The sequence below is a fragment of the Euprymna scolopes genome, chromosome 17 (genome assembly GCF_053919585.1).
Source record: "Euprymna scolopes isolate OS-2025 chromosome 17, ASM5391958v1, whole genome shotgun sequence".
Classification (NCBI taxonomy): Eukaryota; Metazoa; Mollusca; class Cephalopoda; order Sepiida; family Sepiolidae; genus Euprymna; species Euprymna scolopes.
In genome coordinates, this window is record NC_136498.1 from 104,789,553 (window position 1) to 104,799,475 (window position 9,923).

Consider the following 9,923-nt stretch of genomic DNA (forward strand, 5'->3'; position numbering starts at 1 on the left):
TGAGTCTCCTTGAAAGATGCCTCTTTGTATGTTAATTTCTGTTATGTGTTGTCCATCAGCTGTCAATTTCAGTCTCCATGCTTTCAGTGCATTTTCTATTATGTTGGTGATCCTGCTTGGTATTTTATACATTTTTAGGCATTCTATTATCCATGCTTGGGGGATCCTGTCGTACGCTTTTTTGTAGTCGATCCATGCCATGGCTAAATTCTCTCTCCTTTTTACCTCCTTTAGGATCTTTTGATCTATATATAACAGGTCATGTGTTCCTCTTTTTCCTTTTTGGCATCCTTTCTGCTTCTCGGGGATGAGTCCACGGTTATTCAGGGAGTGGTAGATTTGTTTCCTCAGTTGTGCTGTCAGTATATTTCACATAGTTGGTAAGCACGTGATTAGCCTATAGTTGCTAGGGACGGCTCCTTTCTCCGTGTCCTTCTGTAGCAGTGTAGTTCTACCTTTTGTCATCCAGTCTGGTACGCTTGCTTCCTGTATACATCTTCTAAGGTTTTGGGCTAGCCTTTCATGTAAGGTTGTGAATTTTTTTAATCAGTATGCATGTATCCCGCCGTGTCCTGGTGTTCTCCAGTTTGCCATTTTTCCTATGGTTTTCTTGAGGGTTTCCTTGCTGATTTCGTTCACTGTTCCTTCTTCTATTTGTTGTAACTCTTCTTTCATGTCTTTCAGCCACTCGGCATTTCTATTGTGATCTGGTCGCTCTTCCCATATTTTACTCCAGTAGAGTTTTGTTTCTGTCAGATTTGGTTGTTCTGTTTTTGTTTTTCCTCCGTTCACATTTTGGTAGAATTGGCTTTCATTAGTTTCAAATATTCTGTTTTGTTTGCATTGTTCAGATTTATATTATATCGTCTCAATATCGCTTCTTTAGCTTTTATTTTTTGGTCCAGTTCTTCATGTTTCTTGTTTAGCCTCTCCCTGTCAGTTACATTTCCAATATTCCGTTTTCTCCACATTGCTTTCTTCCTGTTGATCATTTTGGTTTCTTTTTTATGTTTGTGTATTTGGGTTTCTAGTCTTATTTCCCATCTAGGTTTTGTCCCCGGTTGTTTTTCTGATTTGAGTTTCATACTTACCATTTTGGCGCCTGCGTAAATCAGGTTGTTTAAGTCTGTGATTGTATTTGTTGAGATATGTGGGAGGAGTTTGTTAGCCTTCTCTGTTTCTGTTTTTCATTTCTTCTGCTCTTGGTTCTTTAACGATGGGAGCTTTGTTTTTTCCTCGTTCATCAGCTGTATTATTTTATTTATTAAATTTGCTTCATTCTCTGTTAGTTCTGTTTCATTGTTCTCGGTTTCCATGTTTGTAGATTTCGTTCTTTGTTTATCCTCGGCCTTTGGTGTTTTTACTTGTGAGGCTTCAACTTGTGGTGTTGCTCTACGTGCGATTCCGTTGGGGGATGCTTCTTGTTCAGTTTCACCATTTTTATTTTTCGCTGAATTTCTGTTAGTTCTAGTTTAGAGAGTCAACCTTTCTTGAGCATCAGTCTTGCTTGGTCCACAATTCTTTGTTCTGTCGTATGGTAGTCACTGGATAGGTCCTATTATTATTATTATTATTATTATTATTATTATTATTATTATTATTATTATTATTGGCTCACATCGAGCATATATATATATATATATATATATATATATATATATATATATATATATATATATATATATATGCTCGATTACCGAAATGTTAATCATCTTGCTTAATATTTGAGTCAATTCACAATTATTATTGATATATGTACATTACCATTTGTTAATTAACTTTCCTTTTGAATAATCTCTTCTAATATATATATATATATATATATATAGATAGATATATAGATAGATAGATAGATAGATAGATAGATAGATAGATAGATAGATAGATAGATAGATGTATCCACGGCTACACAACATTACGTCCAAGTGGCAATAAAGCTTGTCTGGGGTGAACAAGAGTAAAGAAAAATAAACATATTTGAAAGAAGTTAAGAATAGTTCAAGCTGGTAAGTTTCTAATTCTGGCCTCTTGTGGAGGAAAGTAAATAATGACATACATAAATAGAATATTTAACCTTTTTGTCGCTTAAGTAGAAATGTTATATTGTCTCTAATATAAAGATTTGTGTGTTTGATTATCATAAAGGGAATCGCGTGTGAGTGACATGTATTTTCAGAACCTACCTCTGCTTCTTCGATGTTGGACCATCTGGAAATTTCTCATCCTGGAGGGAGACTTGATACCTGTTTTTGGATGAAGATTCAATCACTCCAAGACAAGGAATTAGTTCTATAGTTTTTATTTCACTTTCTCCAGATGTCCTGCAGAAGGTGGAAGTGAAATCGGCCTGTGTGGGTTCTTCTTCTTCACACGTCAGCGTTCGTCCCCCCCCCCCGTGAAGAGGAGGTGACAACGGGAAGCCGTCCGTTGTCTTCTGTGTCCAAATCAAATCTCAACGATTCAGCTAACCTGATCACATGACTCACACGCAATCAATTCAGCTGATCTTTTACTTCCGGCCAACGTGTCTACACTATAACTCACCTCTTGCTCTCTCTCTCCCTCTCTCTATTCCTTAACATTCTCTCTCTCTCTCTCTCTCTCTCTCTCTCTCTCTCTCTCTCTCTCTCTCTCTCTCTCTCTCTCTCTCTCTCTCTCTCTCTATCCATTCTCTAACAGGAATCTTTGCGTTGAACTGAAGAACCTACGGAATTTCTAACCAAACGCTTTATTTAAGCTATGAAGAGAGATTGCTATCGCATTAGATTGTTTTATTATTTTTATGGAAATAGCGTCAGACAAGGCATGAAGCCACTTGATGTGAGGTGATAAAAACTTCAAAGTCAAAGATTAGTCAAAGATAAATGTTAGATTATTCCAACTCAGAAAATAGCAATTCTTCCCCCTTTGTCGGAGACATCGCTTATAGATGTGAGGATTAAAAGACAAAATAAAGGAAGCGAGAGTTTCTGTTCTCTTTTAGTTTTGTCCGCCATACTTTCAATCGGTTAATGTGTATATGTGTGTGTTACCAAGACACCTAAAAAAATGTTCATCCATCCGTTTAAAATATCTTCAGAACTAGTCATGCAAACTTGATATAGCTTAATAACCAATCAGAAGCAAGCACGATCAGATAAACTCATGTACATTTCGTCAGTTCGTAGTGGAACGCCATGAAATCATATTAGTATTCGACATTAATAACTCTCAGAATGTGATTCAGGTTTGTTTAGATATTTCAGCCATAACGAAGAATTTTTTTTCTTTTAGTGAATATTTTTTCCAATAAATAAATAACTGAGACTGCTTATTTTTTTTTCTTATAACATATACTTTTATTGCAATGAAGCCAACAAAATTTTAATCTTCAAAAAATCCCTTTAAGCGATCATTTCATTCTTTTAATATGAATAGCTTTACAGAAACCCCAAGATTTATCATCGTTATTTTTTTTAATATTAGATATTTTCTTCCTGGAATTGAATTGAAGATTGCTTGTAATTTTTTTCGCTTTTCTAAAATATTTTTCTTGAACTATTTTATTTTTCTTCGTGGAATATGATTTTTGGTATCCAGAAAATCCGAAAAAAGTTTTCTTTAAGAGAATCAATTTCTAATGACCAAACTAATCATAAGCCTTTTTTCAATAGACTCCTATTGCAAAGAACATTAAAAATTCATAAGCTTTTTCTGCAGTATATAAAACATATTGACTGAATTATCAATCTATATTGCATTTCAATTCAATCGTAAACATTTGTTTCTACAGGGTGAAACAATAAAATTGTCGCTCTAGAAAAGACAATATAATTCCATTTTCGCCTGATGAAAACCGGTTTTCCTTTTCTTTTTTTTTTTTGTCGCAGACCATCTATAGTTGGCCAGTTGTGTACAAATTCCAAGAACGATCAGAGTCTTCTATAATGCCTAAAAGTGACACCATGTTCAACGAGCGAGATCAGAGATACGCCACTGTACAAGTCATGCTCTCTACCGATTAGAGTTATGACAACGGGCCCATTGCCAGCACTCTCAAAAGGCATCGCTGGATTTCCACGAATAACAAAGATGTGCCCAGGGTGATGAAAACAAAGTTTCTGGCCACGGTTATGGTCTTTTGTGTGGTTTCAAGCGAGGGCCACACCATGCCACATCACATCTTCGAAGTCGGCTTAAAAGTCAACATCAAAGTGTACCTGGGCGTGCTGAAGAAAGTGGTGATCTCATGGTGCAATCATGGTCATACGTCAAGAACATCACCAACATGACCTCCCACAACACCAAAGCCAGCCTGATCGCCGCCATCCGAAAGAGAGTTCTAAAGTCTAGCAGTTCTGGGGAAGACACTATTGGAGTAGAAGGCTTTCTTACACCTAGGGATCTCTACCGTGAAAAGGTGGGATTTAGCTGCTTTTCGGGTTTGTCGGGGGCATTTACATTGAGGGGGCACAAGTGCTTGTAGTTCGTCAGAGCATTCACCATTAAAATACTTGTTACACTTAACCCTTAAATTAGTAATTCTTTTTAAATTTTCTTACACTCAACCCTTAAATTATTGATTCTTATAAATTATTTCTCAAATAAGTTTTCTTAAATAATATTTATAAATAAGTAAATGCTTCGTTAAATTAATAATTTAAACTCCCTCCGTTAACAAGATTCTATTTTATTTATATTACAAGATATTTCGGCAACAGAGGTGAAGGTGATTTGCTAATATTTTTAACCTATAAAATAGTACCTCTACTATTATATAAAAGGAACTTTGTCTGTATGCCTGTGAGTTTGTTTCCTATGGACTCGAAAATAGCTAGGCCGATTTTTATGAAATTTCACACGAAGATACTTTTTCGTGCCTGGCAATGTTCTTGAATAGGTTTTGTATCGGAATGTCTTTGATAAGTATTGATAATCTATTATCGACCAAAGTTAACACCTTATACAGCCTAACATCACAAGTGTATTTGAGAAGTTTTATTACCACACAAGCCAAAAGGCCCGACATAAAATCAATAGTAATTTCTTTGATATGACAAAAGCACGTTCGAAATAAGTGTTTCTGTTTAGAACACAACTACACCATAATACTTGACTTTTTCATTTTAAACTTTATTTAAGCCATTATATATTTTTAAAAAATTATAAAATCCACAGTAGGTTCTCTGTTGTGCAATATAAACTATAACAAATTGTGGACTAAATCACTGCGGGGAGGCATGTGAAGTTTCCTCTCTTAATTTGGGAATACCAGATGAGTGACCATTTGGAAATACCAGGCGCTGTATGTAGAAGGACGTCGACACCTTCCTGCAAGAGTTACAAAAACCTAACGACGTCATCTCCCCTAAAGGGGATCTACATGCGACTGGGGACCGCTTGTGAATTTCATACTCCCCTGGAACTTCCTCTTTCGAAGGAAGCTGATTAAACCCACTTTAGGGTTAGTGCTGCAGTTTAACATAATGAAATGAGTGACAGACGCTGACATTTGCTGAGATTATTGGTTTTCTACATAATTGACATTGTCTTATTCACACATCTTCCACTAAGGGACTGATTTGAAAAACATTAAGTTTCTCTCCACTCGAAAACGTGACGTCATTCTTCATCATTTATCTGTTACATCAACCGTGTTTGACCTCTGCCCCTCCCCTGCTTTAACTTTGCATCACCTTCTCTAGGAACCATTCTGTTTGCAGATTAGGGTTATCATGACATGCACTAAATGTGACCATTGTCAAAATTTACACTGGCTAACTTAATTACTGCTGAGGTAGGATCCCTAATATATGACATACTAGGTTTCAAAAATCTTCCTCTCTTGCACGACAACTCAATGGAAAAAAAAGTTTTCTTTCTATAATATTGAAGTATTATTATAATTAACTCCGAATTAGTGTTTTATTAGAAATAAAAAAAAATGTAATGTATTTCTTATGAAATAAATAATATTTATGAATAATTAAGTAAGTTTTGATAAATTAGAAATTTAAGCTCCATCTCCTCCCCCTCTGAAACACATTCGTTTTCATTTACTTTAAAAGATATTCTGGCAACAGAAGTGAAGTATGTGTGTAAATATTTTTAGTCACGTGCAAGCGACTCTAGAAATCACTCCGTTGGTCCGTTGGTCCGTCGGTCTGTCGGTCGGTCTGTTCATAACACTTTTGTGCTTGGCCTTTTTGGTTAAGATCAAAGGTATGTTGTTAATAGATGCTGTTCTTAGCGTTTTAAGCTTTTCTTTGCCTTTTGGTTCAGATCAAAGTGTAAAACACCAACTAGGGGTGAAGACCAGATGTGATAGAAGAAGGCTGCATTTGTTATATTTTGTTTCATTAAAGGGTCTTATTATAAGTGATGCTGTTGAAGAAGGAGAAGAGAGATGTTGTTGTAAGAGACTTAGAGAGATTGTTCGTTCCGTGTTCGTGTTATGAGAGATTGTTCATGTTATTACGATTCCTATATTTTAAATGTTCATTCCTTAGACGTGTAGAAGAAGAAAGCTCTTAGAATGATGAGATAGTGTTCACTGTTCAGACATTGTGTAGACATGAGATGTCGAGACGTGTATGTAATGACATTTTATAACACAGATATATAATACAATTTTCACTTTACCTTTTTGTAAGAATCACAAACACAAAGATGAGCTTTATCACAAAACACATGATGAATTTATTTCTTCACGACCGGCCGTGGTTTCCTCACCAAGAATTCAAAGCTTCACATTTTAGTTTCAAAGTGATCGTCTCGCTTCCTAGACGTTCGAATTCCCAGACCCTCTCTGAGTTTCTCCCAGTTTTCTGTTTTCTTTTAACTCTAAAGTTTTTCTCTATCCCTAGAACTTTCTATTTTCCGTGACGTCATACACATGTTAAACCATGTGCCTTCTTTCACGTGTTCTGGACATGCGTGTCCAAAACTTTTCTTTTTTCTACAAAAGGAATTTTAACCTATACTCAGTAACCTATTTTCCAATATGTTAAATACATTATCTTATAGCTGCATTCTTTCAATTAAATTTTCATAACAAAATTGACAGTGCACATTCTTTTCTTGAAATATTTTATCTCTATTCTAAACAAACGTTTGTTTTACATTCCATTTTTTTATTCTCATACGTAATCTATTTCTAAACCTAAATTACGAGGTTCGAATTTCGTCTATTGCTATTTCATTTTCATTTTAACTAATCTTTCTATTTTTATACTTACATGAAAAGGGGACAGCCCCTATCATATAACACATTGTGCGGTATTTGGCAGAAGATGGATACATGTAGCAAGTCTGTGTGTACAAAAAGGAGCCAAGTTTAAATGCGTGTTCCCCACCTAGGTGTGGAACGTGCAGTTCCGTCAAGCATAATCCATTTTCAGCCTCTTAGCTAGCCGAGTAAATGCTTCATCCCTCCCCAAGTAGGATGCCTCCAAGATCCCCATCCCCTCCTATCTGCAATTTTTTCTTCTCACCCCTCACTCTAAATTTCACCCATCTTGGAGAGAAAGAAATCAATCACTAACTCCCTATCCCTCACCCACAAAATTTTCTTTTCTCCATTTCGTCCCATCTATAGAGCATCCCCACTTAGAGACTGGCCCGCAGGAGCTCAGGTTCCTTTACAAACCAAGTGAAACAGACGGTCTAATAACTAGACGAGGTTCGGAGGGTCCTACTAACCACTTTTTTCCCCTCCGCCCTCGACACAAATGAATTATCGTATCATCATTGTTATCTTTTTTGTTTTTACACGGAAATAAAAAATGTTTTAAACAATTGGGTGCCAAGTAGGACCTCCCCAAGTACGAAAGGATGAATGCGGTATTATGGTGAAAGAAGATTCTAGCTAAGAGAGACTTTTGTTCAGTTCTAGAGTGATAAGGATGACCAACGACCCCCATCTACCCTCCCCCCTTCTGAGTTGGCCTTGTGCCTAAGTTTTTTGTTCATGTTCTTTTTTGCCTGAATAAAAGATTTAATATCTCAAAGTGTAGTATCTGTTCCGGCAGATACTGCAAGCAAAGACTATATGTGGGGCTGCCCCCACATATAAGACCTTGGTCAATGTAGGGGCAACCTTCATACCAATTGTCACTATCTAGCTCCCCTACTCTCTCCGGAGAGTTGGTCCCCATTTCCTCTTCACTTCTCACTTTAAAAATTGGCCTTGTGCCTAATTTGCTCATGGGGGGAGCAAATAAATACCAATCCTTCATACCAATTATCATTATCCAGCTCCCCTACTCCCCGGGGAGTTGGTCGCCATTTCCCCTTCACTCCTCACATTAAAAATCGGCCTTGTGCCTAATTTGCTCGGTGGGGGAGCAAATAAATACCCTTTTCTTGGCCTTTTGGCCAAGATCAAAGTGTAGTATCTGTTCCGGCAGATACTGCAAGCAAAGACCATATGTGGGGGCAGCCCCACATATAAGACCTTGGTCAATGTAGGGGCAACCCTTCATACCAATTGTCACTCTCCAGCTCCCCTACTCCCCAAGGAGTTGGTACCCATTTCCCCTTCACTCCCCACTTTAAAAATCGGCCTTGTGCCTAATTTGCTTCGGTGGGGGAGCAAATAAATACTGTTTTCTTGGCCTCAAAGTGTCTGTGCTCCCAGCTACCACATTTGTTATTTTTTTCAAGAGGTCCGCCACTTGACCCACCAGTCAAGTTTAAGGCTTTCACTTTGGTCACTTTTGTGACTTTACTAACCTTAGTTAGTGGGACAGACCCCCTCTTTGGGGAGTCTGAATCCTTTTTGCTCATCCGGGACCGACGCCATTGTGTGGTAGTCTGGACCCGAAAACCGATCCCTTCTTTGGGAGTTTACTGTTTTCAGGACCGACAACACTTTCTTTGGTAGACGCGACCTAGTCGGGTTAGCTTTAATTTGTTGGGTACTTCGTTTCCTCCTCTCCTCTGAAGTTGAAATGGTCTATTCTCTCCTGTGCAGCACTCTGACCTGCCAGGCCCAATCTTTGTCTTCCTTCGCTGCTCTCCCAGTGGATTGAGCAGACCTGGCTCTCTTTTTCACTTCCTTGGGGTTGTTTGCGGGCAGGGTGACGTGAGTAGGGTGGATGTTTCGTTTCTGCTCCCCTCTCTGGGCAGAGATGTCTATCCCCTCTCTCTCTTAATTGCGACTCGTCACTCTGACCTGCTAGCACCCACTGCGTCTTCCTTCACTGCTCTCCCCCCTTGCCGGGGATCTGAGCTAACTAATCCAACATCCCCGTGAGGGGAGGTCAATCCACTTTCTCTTTTCCGATCTCACCCACTCCCCTCCACCCCCCAATTTCCCTGCATTTTCTTTTCTCCCCCGCTACATTTTGGTCCACGTCAGCAGCTGGTGCAGTTTTGTCCGCACGATGCCGGGAAAAAGGAATATACCACCCCAGATGCGCTACATCGCCCCACTGGAGTACTTCCCATCGGAGGGAGCACCCACCACGAACGAAGTAGAGGAGGAGAAGGCCAGGGTAGGGCCGCAGCCCGTGGCAACACAGGCAGGTCCAACATCAGGAGGGCAACCAATCCCGCTCCTGGTTCTCCACGAGGGCCACTCCCCAGACCGGGGAGTCAAAGAAGCAGCTGACGAGGGAACGAGGTGCAATATGGGTGGTACACATCCTGCAACACCCCTTGCACCACAATCCTCGTCTGTTGGAGATAGCACTCCCACCCAGGCTCCCAGACCAGTCCCAGATGGAAGCTTCCATTCCTGTGGCAGATGAGGGAACGAAGTATCGCTCAGGTGGTCCACAACTAGTGGCACCCTCTGAACTTCAATCCTCGTCTGCCGAGGGCAACCTAGTCACCCCAGCTCCCCAAGAGGGCAACACCCAAAAGAACAGGGCTAAGAGGGATGAAGAGACCAGTAAAACGGGAGGTGTACCACGGCCAGTGTCACCCATGGCTCCTCAGCA

General features: G+C 39.2%; 1 pseudogene; it reads left to right on the forward strand.

Annotated features, from left to right (window-relative positions):
* Positions 1-8,334: 8,334 nt before the first annotated feature.
* LOC145297177 (U2 spliceosomal RNA) lies at positions 8,335-8,460 on the forward strand (annotated as a pseudogene).
* The last annotated feature ends 1,463 nt before the right edge of the window (positions 8,461-9,923 follow it).